Source organism: Mobula birostris, chromosome 20, assembly GCF_030028105.1.
Source record: "Mobula birostris isolate sMobBir1 chromosome 20, sMobBir1.hap1, whole genome shotgun sequence".
Lineage (NCBI taxonomy): Eukaryota > Metazoa > Chordata > Chondrichthyes > Myliobatiformes > Myliobatidae > Mobula > Mobula birostris.
Genome location: NC_092389.1, coordinates 24503030 through 24528241, shown reverse-complemented (window position 1 = coordinate 24528241; position 25212 = coordinate 24503030).

Genomic DNA, 25212 nt, shown 5'->3' with positions numbered 1-25212 from the left:
AAGAATTTTCTGAAAGCTTTGGAAAGGAGCACACGTCATCAACAATAATGAAAATATAAGCTGATCTTCAGTTGTCTGAAAGATTCCTTTAAACATCTAAACTAATTCATGTTAAACATTGACAGTAATAATCATCTCTCTTAGCAAATGTGCTAAAAATTTATTTCAGAAAAAGCTGATGGGCTTATTTTTAAAAAGAGAAAGAAGCATCAGATGTGCATGCTAACTTCTTGCTAATATTGAAAATAGTAATTTGCAGCTTCACATCATTTGACAGATTCAAATTCTTCACGAAGATCACTTTCATTTTGTTTTGAACTTGCGAATTATCCTAATTATTCACCTTAACAACCTTGGTCTTTGTCAGACGTCACTCAGAAGAGGACAACTGGCTACAGAATTTAATTGGAAACTCCCAGCCATACTAAACAGGGAGAATGATTGCTAATTGCCCATACTCTTGGAAACATTGCTCTTTCCTGCCATTTATCTATTGATTATAATAGAGCAAATATTGGAATTATCCTGTTAAAAACAAACAAAGAAAATCTCTCCACAGCGTTCTTTCTGATTACAATTAGAGTAACCTTGCATTGTCTGATCAGTCAAGAGGATGCAGGCACAAAGTGATGCTGCAAAGATTCCCCATAGCTAATGCAGTTAAAACAACTTCAGTATTTTCCTTGCATTGAAATTACTTAAGAAAGGCGATACATTCAGTGGCCACTTTATTAGGTACTCCTATACAGCAGCTCGTTAATGCAGATATCTAATCAGCCAAACATGTGGTAGTAACTCAACACATAAAAGCATGAGGTTCATGAGGTTCAAGTGGTTCAGACCAAACAGCAGTAAGGGGAATACATGTATGTAAGTGACTTTGGCTGTGGAATAATTGTTGGTACCAGACAGTGTGATTTGAGTAGCTCAGAAACTGCTAATATCCTGGGATTTTCACGTACAACATTCTCTAGAGGTTACAGAGGATAGTGTGAAAAACAAAAAAAAATCCAGTGAGTGGCACTTCTGTGGGTGAAAGTGGCTTGTTAATTAGAGAGGTCAGAGGAGAATGGCCAGACTGGTCCCAGCTGACAGGAAGGTGACAGTAACTCAAATAATTGCATGTTACAACAGTGGTGTGCAGAAGAGCATCTCTGAATGCACAACACATCAAACCTTGAAGTGGATGGACTGCAGCAGCAGAAGACCATGTATGTAGACTCAGGACGTACCTAATAAAGTGGCCACTGAGAGAAGTATTCAATGCTGAGACTGCAGGTAGGTGCAGTCGTAAACTCGTATCTACAGTATATGGCCGTTCAGTATATTGTAGGAAGGATGTGAATGTGCTGGAGAGAATGCAGGGGAGATTCACCAGGCAATAGTCAGTGATACTAAACCTGACTCTGATTCTGAAACTCTTGAGTTATAGAGAGAGATTGGATAGGCTGGGCTTTTTACCCTGGAGCAAAGGAAGCTTGGGGTTGGAGTAATCTCAGAGGCATATAAAACTCTGAGTGGAATATACAGTATTTTTATCTTTTCCTCATCTTCCTCAAGAGCTATCACTGTTTCTTCACAGAGTACAATTTTTAGTGCTCAAGTACACTTCGTGCTTCTCTGAATGCACAACATGTCAAACCTTGAAGTAGATGGGCCACAGCAGCAGAAAACCACACTGGGTTCCAATTCTGTAACTAATAAAGTGGCCACAGAGTGTATATATTCAAGTCTACTTTGAAAACTACTATTGAACCTGTTTCTAAATGTTAAAAGTAAAACAAATGCTTGTCTTGTTACTTAGTGATATGGCATCTACCAGACCAATGAGCCTGCACGATCCAATTGCACCCATGTGACCAATTAACCAACTAACACACACGTTTTTGGAATGTGGGAGGAAACGAGAGCACCCGGAGGAAACCCACGTGTTCACTGGGAGAATACATAAACACCTTACAGACAGAGGTGGGAATTGAAACCGGGTTGCTGGCGTTATAATAGCATTACACTAACTGCTATGCTATCGTGTTGTTGCAGGGAATGCGGAGAGCGGGGAGAGGTGGGGAAATTACCCTGCCACGTCTAATAAAGTTCTGTATGAAACCTAAAAGGCCCAAAAATGGGAACATTTTGTATACTGATCTATACTGTGCTGGACAGGGTGATATCCCTAAAGAGAGACATAATAGACTGCTGATGCTGGAATTTGGAACAGCAAAGAATGTTATGGAGGAACTCAAGCCAAATCTGAGGGAGGAAAGAAATTGTTGACATTTCAGGTGGAAACCTTGCATCAGGACTGAGAAAGGAGAGACAAGATAGCTGGCGTGAAGAGGAATATTGAGAAAGGATTCTGAGTTTGGTTAATGGACAGAGCAGAGGTGTAAGATAATAGGCAGACAGTGCCAGCTAGGGGCGGTGAGTGGGGATGGTGTTGGGAGACAGTGGTAAGTGAATGATAGATGGAGGCAAACAGGGAAAAAGAGGGAAAAGGGGGAGAAAAAGCAGCAACATGGGGATATCCCTAAACACCAGCAGTTTACTCCACACACGTCCATGTTTTGTGAGATTCCATCTGCTTCTCCTGCTAAGTTTAATAACCTGTGACTGAATAGCGAAGCCTGAGGTCCTCCTGACATCGGGTATCATGTCTTCTATTAGCTCAGCTGATGAATTGTGGAAATAGCAAGTAGCTTGTTGGTAAGGTGGAATTAAGTTGCTGTGATGCCAGTGCCCAATCTGAGGCAAAAATAGATGTGAAGGAGGGAAATATCTGAGAGAAGCATAAAAAATCAGGTGGGAGACTGTAGTGGCTGGGAACTAGGGGTCTGGATAACAGTGGCTTTAGAGATTTAGGGAGAACATTAAGCAGAGGCTATTTGTTAGAGAGCAGTTACTATTAGTTCACTGGTATTAGGCAATCGTACAAATGAGAACCAATCTTCAAACTGTTAACTTTTCATCCCTAGAAACAGACATCTGTCCTAAAACTGTAGGAACAACTGAATGAAAAAATGCTATTGAACGTGAAGAGAGCAGGCTATTGGCTAAAAAGCAAGAAGCCACTTATGAGCTATGGTTTGGAAACTGCCATACAGCTTTGATCAAACCAGGCAGCAGCCATCTTCAGCCAAGAAATTTTGCATCATTTTTGCTCAAGATGAAGCAAGATTTGAGACTAGCTGTTTTGCCATAAGCACACTGAACATGCTCTGAGGTATACTTGTTCTGTTAATATTTGAGGGTGTTAATGAGTGAGGATAGTCACAGTATTTTGAGTAACTGTGGTTTTGTGCTCTGAAGATTTTTGAACATTCATGTAAATTACTTTCTCCTTACAAAGGTGTTTGTTGGTCATGTCAGTAAAGATAAGCTCCCATTGTAAATAAATGTATAATTCTATGGAACACATATACTGCACCTAAAAAATACTGAAGTGAACTTTGCAATTGTAAATACAGACAGTGTATCCTTTTACCTGCTGTTACCTTTGTGTTTAAAGACTCCTCCGATGATTACTGGCTCAAGGACCTCTGTTTCCTTCTCCTGAAGTCTGTAATTAGCTCCTTGGTCTTGCTGACATTGAGTGAGAGGTTGTTGTTATGACACCACTCAGCCAAGTTATCAATCTCCCTCCTGTATGCTGATTCATCACCTCCTTTGATTATGCCCACAACGGTGGTGTCATCAGCAAACTTGAATATGGCATTAGAGCTGTGCTGAGCCACCCAGTCATAAGTGTAAAGTGAGTAGAGCAGGGGGCTAAGCACACATCCCTGTGGTGCACCTGTGCTGATGGAGATTGTGGAGGAGATGTTTTTGCCAATCTGAACTGATTGGGGTCTGCAAGTGAGAAAATCCAGGATCCAATAGCACAAGAAGGTACTGAGGCCAAGGTCTTGGAGCTTACTAGTCACTTAAAGTTCTTTTAGGCCTTGGGTAAGTTCATGGTGGATCTGTGGTTAATTCCATTTAAATTTCTCTTCTCTTATCTCTTAAATATCCCTAACAGCATATCTTTGTGGAAGGAAAGTGGAACACATGGAGGAAATCAGATGGTCAGAGGGAGAGAACATGGAAACTACAGACAGCACCTAAGGTCAGAATTGAGCCAGTGTCTCAGGCACAGTGAGGGAGTGGTTCCACCAGCTGTGACAGTGTCATTAATGTTAATGTTAATATTGCAGCATTTCCATCTAGAACTGTAATTCTTCACAAGATACAGTACTGTACTGCTGCTGCTGTAAAAAAAATGAAAATGAAGAAACAAATTTCATGACATGTGAGTGAAGATAAACCTGATTATGATATGTTGTGGACTGAGAGTGGGAAGGGGGCATGGAGAGGGGAAGCATGGTTGGGAAAAGGGGAAGGGAGAGTGGAGGGAGTGGGGAGCACTAGAGAGACATTCTGTAATGATCAATAAGCCAATTGTCTCGAATCAAATGACCTTGACTGGTGTCTCCAAGCTGGTTGTGTCTGCACCCATGCCACTCCAAACTCTGGTGCTCCACCCTCACCTTTCCCAACATGCTTTTCTCCTGCCAGATTTACAAACTTGCTCTCTGCTCCACGTTGACAAATACAGAATTGTGCAGAAATCTTGGGCACCCTAGCTAAATACATGTGCCTAAGACTTTGGCACAATACAGTATATCTCTAAATTTTAATTTTTCTCAATGCTGACACCAAATGAAACATCATAGAGTGTGTGATTACTCTGCCCTGTCTTTATATGGTTTCCATGTTCAATACACCCAGTGTTTTCATTAGTAGTTCTATTTCTTCTCTTTGGAACTTGTAGAAATCTAGCTGTAAAAAGCTGGAAGCTTACAGTTTTCTTTGTGAACATCAGCACAACAAACCCTTTAGAATACCTTCCATTCTTTGATTGCTCGATATAATGAATTCTTTGGAATCTTACTGTATTCTTTTGAGGCCTTCTTTGTGTTGAATATATTGATCAGAACCTTTGACATAAGATTTTTATCTTCTAGCAATCCTAATCTTGTCTATTTTTACTGTTCTGTTAATGGTATCCTTCTCTAGCCTTTTTAAGCTGATGATCAAACTTTATCCATGCATTTAATTTTGGACTTCACATGACTTTATGAAGGTAAGTTTTTTTTTTAATCCTGTAGTTGCCTTTTTTAAAATCACCTTTGCAATCACCTTTTACTGATTGAACTCTGTTTTCAAAGTAGTCTATAATTATATTTTACTGATGGTAGTGTACTCCTGGAGCTGTTTTGTATGTTCCCTCTGTTCTTTCCTCTGGAAGCTTAGCCTGGTCTACTCTATTTAAAAAGCACTTTGCATATACCTCACCAATGTATTTAAAGACTATATTGCATCTGGTACAGTCATTATGTAAAATAAAAATGTAAAAATCGTCATGACACAAATTGCTGGAACTCAGCAGATCAGGCAGCATCTTTGGAGGGGAATAAATTGTCTATAGTTCAAGGGAGACCCTTCATAAGGACTGGAAAGGAAAGGGGAAGAAGCCAGAATAAGAAGTTGGGGGTGAGGGGGTTGGAGGAGAATGAGTGCAGACTGGAAGGTGATAAATGAAGCCAGTCAAAGGGGAAAGTAGGTGGATCAGGGAGGGGTGATGAAGTGAGAAGCTGGGAGGTGATGTGTGGAAATGGTAAAGGGCTGTCGAACAGAAGAGTGCACCATGGGAGAAAGAGAAGGAGGACACACCAAAGGGAGGTGACACAAAATAATCATAAATTGTATATTGCTATAATAACAATATACAGCTTCTACTGTATAATTGTATTCAATGAAATATAATTTTATTCCAGTCCTTCATAACGCATTTAATTTCATCTTTACTGAAAGAGGGAGGTAGGTCATTGGGCATCAGTGTCTCACATTTCTGTTGATGGCGCGTCGCTAGACTCTGGGCACATGAGTGAAAAGCAAAAACTGCAGATGCACAAAATCTGAAATAAAAAATGAAATGCTGGAAACACCCAACAGGTCAGATACATTTGTGGGAAGTGAAACAGGTCTGGGACCTTTCAACAGGCACACTATGTAGCACAAAGACCAACTCTTTGTGATATCTGGAGAAAAGTTGTTGGAGGAACGCAGCAGATCAGGTAACATCTGAAGAGAGAGATGGACTGTTGATTTTTGGAAAGATGTTGATGTTTCTATAGATGTTCCAACAGCATTTTGATCTTGTGTTCCAGATTCCAGCATCTGCAGTTTCATGTCTTACTGCAATGTTTGTGGTAACCATACTATTAAAGAGGATAGAAAACACTGGTTGTCTTTCTCTTCTGACTTCCATTCTCCTGGATTACTTTTCTAACTGTATTTTGTGTTCCAAAATTCTGCACTGATGAATGAATTAATTAGTCATTTTCACTTGATTGGGAAGAACCTGCATGGATTTGCAAAAAAACAAGTCATGGCTAATGAAATATTAGAAGAGGCAATTATCAAGGAAACGTCTATGAATATTCCTTATAAAGACTTACAGAAGGAAATATGTGAAGTCCCACATAAGAAACAACCAGTTAATATTTAGGTTACCTAATTAAACAGAATAGGGATTGATCCCTTAAGTAGTCCTTTCCATCTTTCTAATCAAGCTAATTTGGTGTAATCAATTTCTGAAATTCTGTTTCCAGGAATCCAAAACTATTGCAGAAATCCTTTTCTAAATTGATTGACTGTGGTTACTGTACAGGTACACTTGGTAGGCACTTTATTATGTATGGTTCTTTATTCCACTTGCCCCCAGATTTCTGAACCTTGTTGCTGCATTCTGCTGTAGGAAATGGCCTTGACTAACACCAGAATACTGACATCCACATCCACATCTACTCTGTGGCCACTAGGTACACACCTGTACACCTGCAGGGGCCAGCTCCCAACCCAGCTCTGATTCCAGTGCACCTAATGTGCCTCTGTTCTCTCCCACACCAACTCCGGTGCTACCTCCCCTGGATGGCTGTATCTAGTGATGCCACAGCATGACAGCCTGGTCTGCACAACAACCAAGACCACATAGCTCCCTCACCAATGAGCCAAGCTGATGTTGAGATGATACGCAGTGCTTGATCACAACAGAATCATAAGGTAATCAAACTGGAAAATGCACCAATCCTTCAGACTAGCTTTATGGTACAGGATATGTGGAGGACTTCATGTAACTCATCAAAGCACTGCAAGTCCTGTTCACTGGCGAGACTGACGCCAGAGGAAGTGTGTGGCCTTAAATGCAGATCGGCTCTCCTGTTGGTGCTGTCTTCTGGCTGCTGTACTCAGGATATTGTTAGAGGGTGATGTGGTGCAAGATGTAGCCGAGTTTCAAAAGACATTCTTCAGCTGAACATTTATTCTCTGCTACTTATGTCAGAAGCAGAATCAGGTTTTATATCACTGGCATATTTTATGAAATTTGTTGTTTGGTGGCAGCAGTACAGTTCAATTAGATAAGTGGTGCAAAAAGGGGGAAAAAAAGTAGTAAGGTAATGTACACGAGTTCAGTTTCCATTCAGAAATCTGAGGGCAGAGGCGAAGAAGCTGTTCCTGAATTGTTGAGAGTGTGCCTTCAGGATCCTGAACCACCTCCCTTATGGTAGCAATGAGAAGGCAGTAAGCCCTGGGTGATGAAGGTCCTTAATGATGGATGCCGACTTTTTGAGGCATCACTCCTTGAAGATGTCCTGGATACTGGGAAGGCTAGTGCCGATGATGGAGCTGACTAAGTTTACAAGTCTCTGCAGCTTAGTTTAACCCTGTGCAGTGGCCTCTCCACACCAGATGGTGATGCAGCCAGTTATAATGATCTCCACAGTATACCTATAGAAATTTTCAAGTGTCTTTGGTGATATCCCAATTCTCCTCAAACTCCTAATGAAGTATAGTGGCTGATATGCCTTCTTTGTAGCTGCATAGACATGTCGGGCCCAGGATAGATCCTCAGATGTTGACACCCAGGAACTTCAAGTTGCTTACTATTTCCACTTCTGTTCCCTTGATGAGGACTGGTGTGTATTCCCTCATCTTAGCCTTTCTGAAGTCCACAATCAATTTTTTGGGCTCACTGATGGTGAGTGCAAGGTTGTTGCTGCGACACCACTCAACTAGCTGATCCAGCTTACTCCTGTACACCTTCTCGTCACCATCGGTAATTCTGCCAATAATAGTTGTGTGTCTGAAAATTTATAGATGGCACTTGAGCTGTGCCTCGCCACACAGTCATAGGTGTAAGTTAGGTGGCAAAAATGTTTGTTGCTACTGGTCAGTCTACGTGTTCTCCAGATTGTGCTGCATGCAGACATGACTTACGATCTAAAAAATGGAAAACCAATAAAACTGCAGGTGCTAGAATCTGAAACAAAAACAGCAAGTACTGGAGGAACTGAGCCAGTCATGCAAATTCAGTGAACAGAAGTACTATTTATTTTCTCAGCCAATCTGATCCTTTGAAGCTCTTCCAAGGCCTAGGTAACCCAATTTTAACCACAAAGCTATGTCCTTGCACTTCTGGAGTGACTGCAGCAGATAATAGATAGCAGATTTTCTTCACTATAGAACTGGATAGGTTTTTATGACAATTTATTTTATTTATAGCCTCCATTTTATTTAATGTTTATTTATTTAGCTTATTTTCAATTTCTATCTCTTTGGATCATTAATCTCGGACTCTGCATTACTAACTCAGTAGGATAACTATGATTCTACATACCCGTGTAAATTAAGCTATATTATTTTTTTATCATTTCAATTTATTAAATGCAGGCAGTGAACATGGCTAATTCAGGTCCATCTGTAATGGTCACCTCAGAATGTGTTGTGAGATAATTAGTTCCTTGATTAATATGCCTAGATTTAATAATGTTGACATGAATGAGAGACAGTTGACATTGTCCAATTTTGACCAGCATTTGCTAATGGAAGGCATTGCTTCATGCTCTGCTTTAACAAATCTATCATCTTTTCCACCTGATGGAAATGTACAATTAATCCTGGAGGTTAAAAAGGTGAAGTGTTACAACAGCAACTTCAGAAAGCTGTAGAGCAAACTGATCATTGTTATACGACATTTATAAATCAGACTGCAGAGGAAATGTTATTATTATTGACTACCAAAACATTTCCAGACCTTGATTTCTGACAGATTAATTTTGTGAGAGACCATATCTGCATGAGTCAACAAAGGCTGTAAATTATGTTACAAATTCTAGAAGAAATTGAAAGCTCTCAAGTCAACCAAACTTAAAGTAGAAGAAATGCCGAGCATTACACTGTTTACTGTGTATTGTTCAATGACCTAATAAATTGGAAGATTCTAAGCAAACACAAATGAGTACAGGATCTATTTTTGTGAAAGACTCACGAAAATAGTTAGCTAGCCTGGTCTTTCCTGGATCTCTTCTTAATTGCCTTCCTATCATTTAACCTCTAAGCAATCTATAATTTCTATATAGTTTATCATACATTCAGACTTGAAAATCTATCTTTATGATTTCAAGTAAGCAAGTGCTTTAATGAAGAGTAGTTTATGTCTAACGAGAACCTGCAATGATGTATGAATCTTCGAAACTCTTCTAATCTTGCCACCCTAAATGATCATTATGCTTAAATCCTAATCTTCTACATTCCCAATTATAATAACCCTCTCCCTTACTAAACAACACTGGTTAGGGTGTTGGACTAGCAATCTGAAGGTCGTGGGTTTGAGCCTCGGCTGAGGCAGCGTGTGTGTCCTTGACAAGGCACTTAACCACACAATGCTCCAGTCTACTCAGCTGAGAATGGGTACCGGCAAGAAAGCTGAGGGTTAACTTTGCGATAGACTGGCGTCCTATCCAGGGGGTAATCTCGTACTCTCAGTCGCTTCATGCCACGGAAACTGGCATAAACACCGGCCTGATGGGCCACAAGGCTCGTGACAGACTTCAACTTTTTAACTTGCTAAACAACACTGCCTCACGTTTTTTAAAAAAAAAGTTCCTTAAAGCTTACCTCTTTGACCAAACATTTAGCCATCTTCTTGAATATATCCTTTGGTGATTTGACAACAGATTTTGTGTAGTAATGTTCCATTTAAAAATTTTACACATTTAAGATGCTATATTAACACAAATTGCTGTTGCTGAAAATGTTGCTTTGGACAAATACTAGCTCCTCAGAACTCTAAAGAAGCAGAATGTGTTCCTTCATTGTCCTAAAACAGAAAGCAATCATCGTATAGACGTGGTTGAGCTCCTTGATTAAGCATGATGACTTTTGCCGATTGTAGATATCATTTAATCAGTCAGATTATTTCTTTTCTAAAAACAAAAACAACAGGAATTCTGCAGATGCTGGAAATTCAAGCAACACACATCAAAGTTGCTGGTGAACGCAGCAGGCCAGGCAGCATCTGTAGGAAGAGGTGCAGTCGACGTTTCAGGCCGAGACCCTTCGTCAGGACTTCTTTTCTAAGTTATTTTATCTGCTATGGTTATACTATGTTCAGTGAGATCAGATGTAAGGGGAGTTCAAGGGAGATCTTACATTGAATTTTTGTATTTACTCAGGAGACGGATGCAGATTTTGTAGAAGTGAGGCCACACAGCAGTGAGGTCATGGACTGTATACAGATTATAGAGGAGGAGGTGTATGCTGTCTTGAGGCAAATTAGGGTGGGTAAATCTTTAGGGCCTGACAAATTGCAGGGGCTCTAGCAGAGATATTTAAATTTTTCTTAGCCATGGGTGAGGTACTGGAGGATTGGAGGACAGCTAACGTTCCGTTGTTTAAGATAGGCTCTAAGAATAAGCTGATAAATTATAGGCCAGTAAGCCTGACACTAATAGGGGGCAAATTATTGGAAGCTATTCAAAGGGACTAGATTCAAGTATTTGGATAGACAGGGACTGATTAGGGATAGTCAACATGGTTTTGTGTGTGGTAGGTCATGACTAACCAATCTTATAAAGCTTTTTAAGGAAGTTATTAGGAAAGTTGATGAAGGAAAGGCAGTGGATGCTGTTGACATGGCCTTTGACATGGCATGGGAGGTTGGTCAAGAAAGTCAAGTTGCTTGGCATTCAGGATGAGGTAGTAAATGGGATTAGAATTGGCTTCAGGGGAGAAGCCAGAGAGTGGCAGTAGATGGTTGTCTATATGACTAGAGTCCTGTAACTAGTGGTGTGCCACAAGTTTTGGTGCTGGGTCCTTTTTTGTCACCTACATCAAAGTGGTGAGATGGTTCAGCAAACCTGTGGATGACACCAAGATTTGGGGTGTAGTAGACAGCGAAAAAGCTTGCAGCAGGATCTAGACTAGCTGGGAAAAATGGTAGATCAAATTTAATGCAGGGACTTCGGGAGAACTAAGCAGGGTAAGTCTTACATGGTGATCAGCAGGGCACTGAGGAGTATGGTAGAACAGAAGGATTTGAGAATACAGATCCATAATTCATTGCAAGTGGCATCACAGGTAGATAGGGTCATAAATGGAGTTTTTGGGCATATTGGCCTTCAGAGTATTGAGTACAGGAGTTGGGCTGTTATGTTGTAGTTGTATGAGACATTGGCGAGGCCTAATTTGGAACATTGTGTGCAGTTCTGCTTAGTTACAGTACCTACAGGAAAGATATCAATAAGATTGAAAGAGTACAGAAAATTTATATGGATGTTGCCAGGACTTGGTGATTCAATTTCAACATTTAAGAAAAAAATTGGACAGGCACATGAGTAGGAGGGGTATGAAGGGCTTTGGTTCAGTTATATGTCAATAGGACTAGGCAGCATAATAGTGCAGCATGGACTAGATGGGTTGAAAAGCCTTTGTTCTGTGATATAGTGCCTATGACTCTGAGACTGATGCAAAGCTGCGAATACAAGATTGCAGTTTTAGGGATTTTATTTTCAATCATCCAAAGTATTTCCATACAGCAAGTGAATAAGGTGATGGAATCTTCTGACAGATGATGGTGTCATTTGACCCACCATGCTTCTGTTAGGTTGTTGAAAGATATCAATCACATCCTTTTTAGAAATTGCCAATGAATCAATTACCCATCCAGATTATTTAAAAACGGCCTGCACAGAAAAGAAATCTATTTGATGGCACCCACCCACAATCCTTGAGATTCAATTATTCTCACTGGCACACTGTCGCTGCAGTGTGATCCATCTACATAATGCACTGCTCTAACTCACTTGAGCAACTCACCGAGAGTGACAGACATACAATGCGGATGAAAGTCTCCCTTGACCAACCCAGTCCACTCGTTACCACATCATCCCTATATTCTCATCACTCCCTCCCAGTGCTATTACTTTCCCACACACTAGTGGCAACTTACAGTGGCCAATTAATATCCCGCCAAGTATGCCTCTGCGAAGTAAGATGAAACTGGAGCACCAAGAAGAAACATTTTGGTGGGAAATATGTAAACTCCACACAGAGCACACAGTTCTGGCACTGTGAGGCAGTGGTGCTATTAGCTGCACTGTTGTGCTGCCTCTGACCTCACGCCCCCACCAACTTTTGCTTACACACTCCCACATCTGAGTACTCATTCCCTACAATTCAACATCACCCCCCCCCCCCCACATAAGTAGTAACCCCACCACCTTAGCATATTCATAACCCTAAACTGAAAATGGATATGAGGGGGATGAGGAAGTTCCCAATAAAGGCAAGTGTTGGACCTGGCCAATGAAGGCGTGGGCCAGATCAAAGAGGCAGGATCATGTGACACTGAGTCTCCAGTAATGAAATCAAGAAATATGAGGGATAATATTCCCACTGCCCTCATAATTATAACCTAACCAAACAGTGACAGGCTTTTCATTACTCCAGTCCACAAAATGCCAATAAAAAAAGTCAAGATACCAAGAAGGTGAGAAGGAACCAGAAAGTTAAACCCAAGCTGGAACCACAGAAACAAGACATCACTAAACTCAAAGTGGTGGTGTCAAGCGACACTGAATCTCCAGTATACCCTGTTAATTTAATCCTTGGGACCCCCATACACCCAGATAAAAAAATAAAGAATGGTGAAAACTAAAAGTAGGGATATTACATCTTATTTTGAGATGAAACCTAATAACTAGGCCTCTAAACAATCTACTTCCCAAATGGTCAAAATAAACCCTAATAATGAGGTCTAAAATAACCTAGCACTCGAAGTGGAATGCCTTTCATTGTCTTGGTCCATAGGGAAAAACAATCTGATCAACCCTGGCTGGGTCTCCTGGGCAAGATGTACAATGTTTAAAGACCCAAAGTTCCTGAGGGCTCCAGGTTACATTGCTGATGTGTCTCAGTGCACACCAGGTTAATAACATCAAATAGTGTTGGACCAGGTTAATGAAAGGTGTAGGCCAGATCAAAGTGGTAGGGTCAAGTGACACTGAATTTTATGTAACACTCTAAATACACCCTAACATTGACCTACATATCCCCACAAACCCTTGGCTGATTTATATCCCACTCAACCTCATTCTCCTGCTTTCTTCCTGTAACCTTTGATGCCCTCATTAATCAAGAATCTATCAACCTCTGCTTTAAATATATTCAATTATTTGGCCTCCACAGCCTTCCGTGGCAGTGAATTCCATCCTTTGGCTAAAGAATTTCATCCTCATCTCTGTTCTAAATGTACATCCCTCTATTTTAACACTGTGCCTTCTTGTCCTAGACCCACCTATTATATGAAAGAACCTTTCCATATCCACGCTATCTAGGCCTTTCAATATTCAATAGGTTTAATGAAATTCCACCCTCATTCTTCTAAACTCTAGCGATTACAGGTCCAGAGGCAAGAAATGCTCCTTGTTTATTAACACTTCCATTCCCAAAATCATTCTCCTGATCCTCTTCTGGATCGTCACCAATGGCAGTACATAAGAGGCCCATAACAGTTTACAATACTCCAAGTGTGTTTGACCAATGCCTCATAAAGCCTCAGCATTACATATTTGCTCTTATAATCTAGTCCTCTTGAAATGAATGCTGATATTGCTTTTGCCTTCCTTACCACCAACTCAACCTGCAAGTTGACCTTTAGGGAATCCTGCAAAAGGACCCCAAGTCCCTTGTACTTCTGATTTTTGAATTTTCTTTCTGCTTCAAAAATAATGTATGCCTTTATTCCTTCTACTGAAGTGCATGAACATGCACTTCCCTATATTATATTTTACCTGCTGCTTGTTTGCCTATTCTCCCAAACTAAGTGCTTCTGAGGACTCTATTTCCTCAACAAGACCTGCCCCTCCATCTATCTCCATATCATCTGCAAACTTGGCCACAAATCCATCAATTCCATCATCCAAATCATTGACATGCAACATGAAAAGTAGCAGTCACAATATTAACCTCCCTAGACCACCACTACAACAGCCAACCAGAAAAGGCCCCCTTATTCCCATTCTTTGTCTCCTGCCAGTCAGCCAATCGTCATCCATGCTAGCAGCGTTCCTGTAATCCCATGGGCTCTTATCATGTTAAGCAGCATCATGTGCAGCACGTTATCAAGCACCTTCGGAAAATCCAAGTAAACAATATCCACTGACTCTTTGTCTATCCTGCTTCTGATTTCCTCAAAGAATTCCAACAGATTTGTCAGGCGCGTTTTTCTGTTAAGGAAGCCGTTCTGATTTTGGCCTACTTTATCATGTGCCTCCACGTACTCCAAAATCTCATACATAATAATGGATTCCAATATCTTCCAAGCCACTGAAGTCAGGCTAATTGGCCTATAATTTTCTTTCTTCTGTCTCACTCCCTTTTTAAAGAGTGGAGTGACATTTGCAATTTTCCAGTCATCTGGAACCCCTCCAGAATCTAGAGACTCTTGAATGACCATTAGTAATTGTATCATTTCTTAATGCATGTATTACTAAATGACAATAAAAGAGGACTGTGTGTCCTCATAATCTAATCTAATCTAATTTCTTCACAATATCTTTCAGAACCCCGGGGTGTAGTTCATCTGGTCCAGGTGACTTACCTACCTTTCAGCTTTCCAATCACCTTCTCTGTCGTAATAGCAACTACATTCACTTGTGCCCACTGACACTCTCGAATTTCTGACATAATCCTGATGTCTTTCACAGTGAAGACTGATGCGAAGTACTTACTAAATTCATCCGCTATTTCTTTGTTCCCCATTCATACCTCTCCAGTGTCATTTTCCAGTGCTCTGATATCCACTCTCATCTCTTTTACTCTTTATATCTGGGGGAAAAGTTGGTACACTCTTTCTTCTATATTTTTGGCTGGTTTATATTCATACTTAATCTAAAAAAAACATTAGGAGAGAAAAAGATGTCTTCCTTTGGTTTTTAAAAACTTCTCAATCCTCTAACTTCCCACTAATTTTTGCTATATTATATGCCCTCTATTTGGCTTTCATGCTGTCTTTGGCTTCCCTTGTCAGAATACCTCTTCACCTTTGGGCTGTATCTATCCTGCGCCTTCTGAATTGCTCCCAGAAACTCCAGCCATTGCTTTTCTGCTGTCATCCCTGCTATTGTCCCCTTCCAATCAACCTTGGCCAGTTCCTCTCTCATGCCTCTGTAATCCACTCGACTCAACAGTAATACTGAAACATCTGACTTCATCTTCACCCTCTCAAACTGCAGGGTATGATCACCGCCTCCTAAGAGTTCCTTTACCTTCAGCTCCAGTTCACTACTAAACACCCAATCCAGAAATGCCTTTCCCCTAGTTGGTTCAACCAGAAGCTGCTCTAAAAAGCCATCCTATACACATTCTACAAATTCCCCCTCTTGGGATCCAGCATCAACCTAATTTTCCCATCTACATGCATATTGAAATCCCCCATGACTATCATAACATTGCCCTTATTGCATGCCTTTTCTATCTTACATTGTAATTTATGTCCCACATCCTGGTTGCTATTCGGAGGCCTGTATATATCTCCCATCAGGGTCTTTAAACCCTTGATATTTCTTAGTTCTGCCTACAAGAATTCTACATCTTCTGATCCTATGTCACCTCTTTCCAAGGATTTGATTTCATTTTTTACCCACAGAACCACCCCAACCCCTCTGCCTACCTGCTTGTCCTTTTGATAAAATGTATATCCTTGGATGTTAAGCTCCCAACTATGATTTTCTTTCAGACACGCCCTAGAGATGCCCACAACATACCACACCTGCCAATCCCTAACAAGATCATCTACCTTATTCTGTACACTGCATACACTGAAGTATAACATCTCCAGTCCTGTATTCATCATCCTTTTTGAATTTGCCCCCGTGTTACTTTTCAACCCATCCTACTGATTGCAATTTCGCCCTATCATCTGCCTGTCCTTCCTCACAATCTCACTACACAATGCACTAACTTTTATACCAACTACTCCATCCTTAGCCCTATCTTTGTGGTCCCCTTCCCCCTGCCAAATTAGGTGAAACCCACCCCAACAGCTTCAACACTTTAACACTGGCTTACTCTGCTTACACCTCGCTTCTCTTTTTTATTGACCCCTGCCATGTGCCTAAGAGATCATTATGAATGCAGTGCACCAAAATGTTGCAAAAGGCCCCGAGTTCTTTTTAAACCTTTCACTACCTTATCAATGCACGACTTCTCATGATGATTGCAGCCTGCTAAACAGTGCTGGGTACAGACAGGCACTGTATATATTCCTCCAGTTGTACTTTATTTAGATATTTTAAAAGGTTAAGCAGAATACCTTTCTTTTTGTACTTACATTTTGATCCATAAGCTACAGGATGCCATTTGCTCATCAAACAATCTGGTCAGTTTGTTCCACCACCATCAAAGAATCATGCACATACAGCACCTCCAGAAATTTTATTCCTGAACCCACTTTATATTTCTTCCATTTAATTTATATGAACTCTTCTTATTCTTCCATCCCAAATATATTCTGTAGGTTTCTCTAAATCGTATTTCCAGGCTGATTATTTTTTCCCCTATTCACCAATCCTAATTCTAATTCCTTAGTATTACTAAGCACTCATCAGTATTCCCTATGTTTTTGCTAGCTCCAAAGATTTTAATTATACCATATCTCTATGCAATATATCAAATCAACCCATGTGAGATCCATGCAGTATGGTTGCAGAAAAGCTGGCTAAGAGGCAAAAGCATTTTAAGACCATTTTCTGCTGTTTGCTTCTCATCCAGCTTTGTATCCATGTTACTGGTCCATTAACGATTCCATTTTGCATTCTTAAAAAAGTTCAATTTTCTGGATTTTATTGGACACCATACCGAATCTATCTATTGCTGTGTTAAAAGACCCAATAAAGTTAGCAAGGCACAAGTGATGGATGAATTCTAATAATTTCAATTTCTGAGATTTGCATCCAATTTGTTAAGTGGAATAGAAAGGAAGGATTGAACCAAATCAGATAATAAATGAGTAAGTCTTCTGATGAACTAGACTATTGGTTATTGTTATGGAGTTGCTGAAGGTGTTGAGACATGAAGATGAGAATCTGACAGATTTTAACAGCTTCAATTAATTGCAGCATCTTTCCAGCTCGGTGAGTTTATAATCCAGCTTCTCCATCACAATGATTTATAGGGCAATTTGCTCCAAAACTTCCAACCTGTCTCTCCCCAAAATGGGTACTTTCAATTATGTCACTTCAGCCTTGTGGAAACATTCTTTTTAATTTAGTTAAAGATTTAAACAATTGTTTAAACTTTAATTTGCTGAAAACAATGTCCCATGAGGTAATTAAATTACCTCAAGGTTTTTTTGATTGGTTATATTTGTTCCAGAAAACGAGCCAGGGTGCTCTCATTGTAAAATTTAAAAAAAACTTAATCTTGTGAAAGGAAGAGAGAAAACAGAAATTACTTATTAAATAAAGTATTTTACAGTTCAATTCTCAATTATATTATTGACATACGTACATCGTAAAATTTGTTGACTTGTGGCAGCAATACATTGTAATACACAATAATAAAATTTCTAAATTGCAATAAGAAATATATTTAAAAAGTTAAATTGCATAAGTAGTGCAAAAAGAGAGGGAAAAAAAAGAGGTAGTTCATTGTCCGTTTAGAAATCTGATGGTGGAAGGGAAGAAGCTGTTAATGAAGCATTGAGTGTGTGTCTTCAGACTCCTGTACCTCCCCTTTAACAGTAGCAATGAGAAGACAGCATGTCCTGGGTGATAAGGGTACTTGATGCATGCCACATTCTGGAGGCATCGCCTTTTGAAGGTGTCCTTGATCCTGGGGAAGCTGGTGCCCGTGATAGAGTTGGCTGAGTTTACAACTTTCTGCAGCTTTTTCCAGTCCTCTGGAGTGGCCCCTCCTTACCAGACGGTGTTGCAACCAGTTGGAATGCTCTCCACGGTACATCTGTAGAAATTTGCGAGAGTCAATCTGTGCATTTTAAGCTGCTTCATGAATAAATACTTAATTTAAGCTATTTATGATTGTGTGAAATAATAGGTTGGCAAATTCAGCTCCGGTTTGAGAGATATTTGGGAGCTATTGATGTTAATTTGGTTTCATTAATATTACCTGACATATGTTCTCCTCAGTGGTGCACATATTGCTTGGAAACTATATTTACACTTTCCATATTTCTCATCTTTATTTACAACATTGAAGTTGTCCATTTGGCCCATCTAGACTATGCCTATTCTCAAAACATACTCACCGTCACCATTCCTACACTTTCCTGTTACCGATTCTTTCCACATAATCCTGTGATTTGACCTGATACTCCTGCCATTTATATAGTCGTCGTCATCATCATCATGTGCTGTGTCATATGATGTGGGCAGTGGGCAATCATGGTCTTAGGGTGACCCTCAGCAGTTTACAATACTCTTCAGAAATTGCCTGTTGTTAGAGGTCAGAGGTCACATAACTAGGACTTGTGATATGCCCTAGCTGCTCGTACTACCATCCACCACCTGCTCTTGTGGCTTCATGTGACCCTGATCAGGGGGAGGCTAAGCAGGTGCTACACCTTGCCCAAGGGTGATCTGCAGGCTAGCAGAGGGAAGGAATGTCTTACACCTCCTTTGATAGTGAAATATCTCCACATCACCATCCAAATTTGTATAGACAACAGCAATTTACAGTATCCAAGCAACCTACTGGAATATCTTTGGGATGTATATGGAAAGCAGAGCACATGAAGCAAACCTACTTGGTCACAGAGTGAACATGAAAACTCCAACAGGCAGCGCCAGAAGACAAAATCAAACCTGGGTCACTGAAGCTGCCTGTCAGTGAGTAACCATCAATATCAACTGCAGGTGCAGGTTACACTGGACAGAAGTTTACAGGTAGAAAGATCATTGATTTATCAGCCATACTGTCCTTAGAAATTTTGCCTCAGCAATCAACTAAGTAGGAAAAGTGCTGATGAATGAACATTATTTCTTAAGTTCAAATTACTGATAGATTTTTATTGATTGTTGCTGTGATCTACAAGGATATTGTTCCTTCTGGGATTCATTGAAGTTGCTAAGGTCGTGAGAGAAACCAAAGGATGCTGTCAAATTTCAAAACTTTTGGGCAAGGCACTTGAAGCTAGAAGTAAATTGCACTGGAGGATGTCAGATACAGGAGAATAGGCCCAGAATACATGGAACCTAACCCTACTTTGAAGAGGGAAAAAGAGAAGAAAGAGGGGACGAAGGTTCTTAACAAGACTTCTTAATTTGACAGGGTTCTCAGAGTGCAGTTCTCTCCAAAGCACAATAGGTGTGAGATGTTTGTGCTTCAGTAAGTACCTTCACATGGAAATGTACCAAGTGGTATCACTATAAATATCTTTTTAAAGCAAGGCAAGGACTACATCACCATTGACTGTTCTTGATGATCGCAATGAACTTTTATTATATTGGGAGCTCGCGGCAACTGCAGCATCTAGGAGTATGCAATGCATAATTACTTAATGGAGATCATTATATTTCACTTTATCTTGCCAAAGAGCAGCAGCTGAAATAAAAAATTGACTTTACAGGAGATGCAGTTTCCCTGAGATTGTTGCTAATTGCATGCGGATCATTTTTCAGGCGACATTTGCCAAGCTACGATGAAAAACTTTTCCACTCCCTCCAGTCCCAACATACTAGGACAATGATTGTGCTGTCTTCATTGCAGCAGAAGAAGCTGCATGACTAAATGGGCTGATTGTCAAGATTTGGGGCCAATTATGGCTTGATGCAAATGACAGTGAGGAGTTCCAAAGCAGAAAGAAGGAGACAAGGCAGGGGGTGGAAGTTGAGGCAGACACTTTTTTGACAGGTTGTTTGTAATCAAACACACTAAAATGCAGCATCGGTGTATGCTATTTCAACTGTCCACTCATTAGCAGTCAAAGATTCAAAGTATGTCAGTCCCATACCTTACCTTTCCATTGTTGCTAAGCATCATAATAGCAATACAACATTAAAAAAAAATACAAAAACTCTAAGTCAAATTTATTGCTTGAAAATTGGTGTTAGATCTATTTTTCATGTATAAATAGTGCATAATACATCTGGAACAAGAACACATAGCTTAACAATAAGAGTTTGCTTATTTAAGTTGGACTTGAGGACTGTATAACAGAGGAGGCAGAGATAAATACTGCAGATATAAAACAGAAACTGAGTTACAACCGAGTTCAAGATCATGGGGAGAGCTGAGGAAAGTGGTGTTGAGGTTGTGACTGGATCAACCATAGTGATATTGAAAAGGATGCAGGCTTGAGTCACTATCAAATCAAAGATGGTGTTGAATCAACATATTGGAAATAAGTAGAAAATCTGACTCAGTTGTACCACAACAACTTCTCACTCAATGTCAGAAATACCAAAGAGCTGATTATTGACTTCAGGAGGAGGAAACCGGAGGCCCATGAGCCAGTCCTCATCGGGGGGATCAGAGATTAAGAAGGTCAGCAGTTTTAAATTCCTGTCTTATCACTTCAGAGGAGCTGTTTTGGACCAGCACACAAGTGCAGTTATGAAGAAAGCACAGCAGTTGCTTTAATTCCTTAGGAGTTTGTGAAGAATTGACGTGACATCTAAAATATTGATGAACTTTTATAGATGTGTAGTGGAGAATATATTGACTGGCTGCATCACAGCCTGGCATGGAAACACTAGTGCCCTTGAATGGAAAATCCTACGAAAGGTAATGGATATGGCCCAGTCCATCACAGGTAAAGCCCTCCCCACTATTGAGCACATCTACGCAAAGCATTTGTTGCAGGAAGACAGCATCCATCATCAAGGACTCCCACCACTCAGGTCACGCTCTCTCCTTGCTGCTGCCATCAGGAAGAAGGTACAGGAGTGTCAGGACTCGCACCACCAGGTTCAGGAACAGTTATTACCCCTCAGCTGTCAGGCTCTTGAACCAGAAGGGTATCTTCATTCACCCTATCACTGAACTGTTCCCACAACCTACGGACTGACTTTCAATGACCCTTGCTCCCGTGTTCTTGCTTTATTTATTATTGTTCTTTCTTTTTGTATTTGCACCGTTTGTTCTCTTACGCACACTGGTTGTCTATGCTGTTAGAGCAGTCTTTCATTGATTCTGTTATGATTATTGGATTCATTGAATATTCCCACAAGAAAAAGAATCTTAGGGTTTTATATGGTGATATAGATGTCCTTTGATGATAATTTTATTTGAAATATCATCCTACACTTATTCCCTCTGTTCCATTCAGCAACATAAACAGAACAGTTAAAAGTACTGCATTAGTAACATGCATAGTCATTTAAAAAATGAAAATCCCTGAAGGTATACATAGGGGCACAACTGGTGAAGTATTAGGAAGATCCACTGTTCTATCAGCGGAACTGATCAACAAAATGTCATCCTTTCCTGTACAAGTTAGATTTCTTACTAATGCTCCTTCATATAATCACGTCCCTTTGAATTTCTGTGGTAATACTGGGTGTTCTGGAATAGGTAGGGATGTTGCTAATTTTACAGTATGCAACCTCCCACAACTGTTACTGCCTGGTGTAGAAGAACATGCCTCAGAAAGCATCATGACGGTTATTATAAGAGCAAAACGAGCAGGGAGTAGACCTGGAAGATCATGATCAACCTCCTATTGTAGGTCAGATGCAATCAATCCCAGAACATTCAGGCTTGCTGCCGCATGAGTACAAATATTCCACAATCATTTGGTCTTGATGATCTTCAAAGAGAAAGCATCACTCAGTGTGTAGGCACGACCAAGTTTTAACTTGAAAATGTTTACATTACACAGAAAACAGAAGCAAATAGTGAGATATGGCAGGATACGCAGCACTGATGGGACTTTTCCATGCATGGTTAAGCATGTTATTAGTATTGTGAGAATATTTTTCTGCAGTGATATTCTCTAGAAAATACTTTTTAACAATGACAAATCAAAACCTTAAGTTGTGGGGAAATAGCAAATGAAAACACCATAGTGTCTTATCTGCTTAACCAGCTTGAGTGTTGGTCCCTTTGCTTCAGCACTAAGACTCAGTGTCACTGAGTGTTTATAATCCAAATGCTCGAAGGCTGCTTCCTTTTATTTTGAATTCACAAAATATCCTCGATGATACTTAAGTAGCCTGAAGCTCTGGCTCATGGTAGACAACTTCGGACTACTAACCAGGGCCAAACGAAAGAATATTCTGGACTGGATGTTTGTGTGTATGGATGAACATGGTACATGCGAGACCATGGTGGGAGTTATCATTATGCCATGATGAGAGGGAGGGACCACCAACCTGTAGTCCTGGCAGCCTTCCAGGGAAATGGGTTGATGGTGCCAGAGGGTGCCTGACACAGAGCCTTTAGACCCAGAACTGAACTGACTGACAGGTGTCAAATCCAGGGACTGTTCCCTGCTGCCTTCAGTATATTCCTTGCAGTCTGTATTCTGTGTGACACAAACAGGACTTTGCTCATCTGGGGCAAGGGGTACACCACTGTTTTTGCAAAAGTGAGGTGACTGTGTGTTGTGATGCTGCTCCAGAAGGAAAGTGACCTGCTCCCCCTGTTACGTACCCCGTAACTGGGTTGCCAAACCAGCAGAAATGGACCACTCAGTTGGAGTCTGGATTACTAGAACTAAAAAAGTTTTATTAAAGAAACAAGCAACACAGTAAACGAAAGGATAATAAATGCAACAGTTCAACAATGATAACCACACATGTGCACAGAATTAAGATAACAGCATCAATCAAGCTCTATCGTTGTCTAGGGGTAAATGACCAAATTTCAAAGTGACACAAAAGTTCAGTCCAATTTAGTTCAGTTCGCAGTAATCGTTGCCATGGCGATGGACAACGTGGGGGGGGAGAGAGAGAGAGAGAGAACGGGAACGACTGATCATTCAGACCTGGCTTCCACTCACAGACCGGCGATATGGCTCACAAACAGCTTCCGGGCAGGTCCTTGGTGATGTCACCTGAGGTCACTGACTGTGACCCCTCCTCCAGATGCGGTCGATCCTCTGCAGTGAACCTGGCACCCAAGCGAGGGTGGACACACACCGGGTTCCCGCTGATCGTACCTTTCCACCCTGTGCGTTGTCCGGTACTTCCCACCGACTCGTGAGAGGCGCACCGCTTCCAGGGTCTCGTTACCTCGGGTGTCGTGTGTGTCCTGCCTTAGCGAACCTGTCCCTTTTTATCCCCCTGCTGGGGTATCGCCTGTCCATCACTTCAGACAGTTCAGGGTTCAAAGGGGGAGCCGCTCCAGACAGCTCTCTCTACCGTCCCTTCATTACACATCTCCAGATCGCCTGTCCATCACTTCAAACAGTTCAGGGTTCAAAGGGGGAGCCGATCTTGGCAATACCCAGACTGATGGCTCCTTCATTAACACCTCCACATGCTGCTTCATGTTCCTTATCTCTCCCTCCCCTGAGGACAGGTGGCAGACCAACTGCTGATGCCACTGATGCTAACCCAGGCCAGCAAACATCTTAATTTTATGTGTATTCTCGTCACACCCCCTAGCATTGTTCAGCTCATACAGGAGAAGTGTGCGGGCTGCAGAGCATCCCTTTGCTCTTGGAGAGTATGCGCCCTCACGCATTGCTTTATAGCGTCCACCATCAGCAACATCCTGTTCATGGACAGCCCCTCTCTGGTTAGTGAGCACATAAACTGCTCCTGTAGAGCAGAGACCTGACCTCCAGCTAGACCAGTGTAAGATGCATACAATCATTTGGACCTTCCTTTCTGCATCCACAGCAGCTATCAATTACATCAGTAGGCACTATGTGAGGGGGTTGCGACTGGGAATGATGTGTGCACAGTATCCAGACCGGCGATCACTCTCTGTTTCTGAAGAGCTTCCTGCAAAGGCAGGGGGATTAAGCCCTCTCTGTTCTTTCTCATTGCCTGTGTTTGGCCAGGGTGGTCTGAAAACAAGCATCCATCTTGTTATGACGGTATCTCAATCTCTGGCCTTGCACAGATCCTCCCTCCTTCCTTGTTTCGAGCACCTCATTTCGATGAGTGTGTCCTTGCAGAGCGTTCCCTTTGTCATCAGGCTTCTGAATGGTCCATGAACACTACCTCGCTATTCCTCTTTTGCACTATATTTTTTATATTGTAACTTTTTTAGTCTTGCACTCTACTGCTACCAAAAATAAGCAAACTTCATGACATATGGCAGTGATAATAAACCTGAATCTGACTCTCCAGCAATGCTCTCTCTCTCTCTGAAAGGGTGCAGAGAGGTATCAGGTGCAAGGATGCGCACTGGGGTCATCACCTCTCCCCCTTCTTCCCCTCCTTTTCATTCTTCCTGCTGTGTCCTCATTTTTATTGTGGGAATGCGTGGAAACAGGTGGTCTATCCCAAATGCTTGCAAAAATAAAACGGAAGTATTTGTGAGTTGCAGCCAAAGCTGCTTCAGAGTGATGCAGCAGCACAGATGGTAGTAAGAGAGTTTACTGTTGATTACACATCAAAGGATAGCTTGTAATTACAATGAATAATAAACAGCTTGTAAGTACAAGAGCATACCTGGAAGGCTGGAGATAGATAGCACTTGCAGCGGGGATGGTTTGGGATTCTATGACCTTTCTACCATCAGTTACAGGATAGCCTTCTCCATGGATACGGATTGTTAAATTTAAAGGGGGTCTTTTCTTGTCTGGGTGGCTTTCCTTCAGTTCCCCATTGTTGCTAGGATGAGGAACATCGAGTAAGCTTTCCTTTATCAGCCATCCCTTTGGAGATTTCACCTCTGTGGGTGGGGGAGGGAACAGAA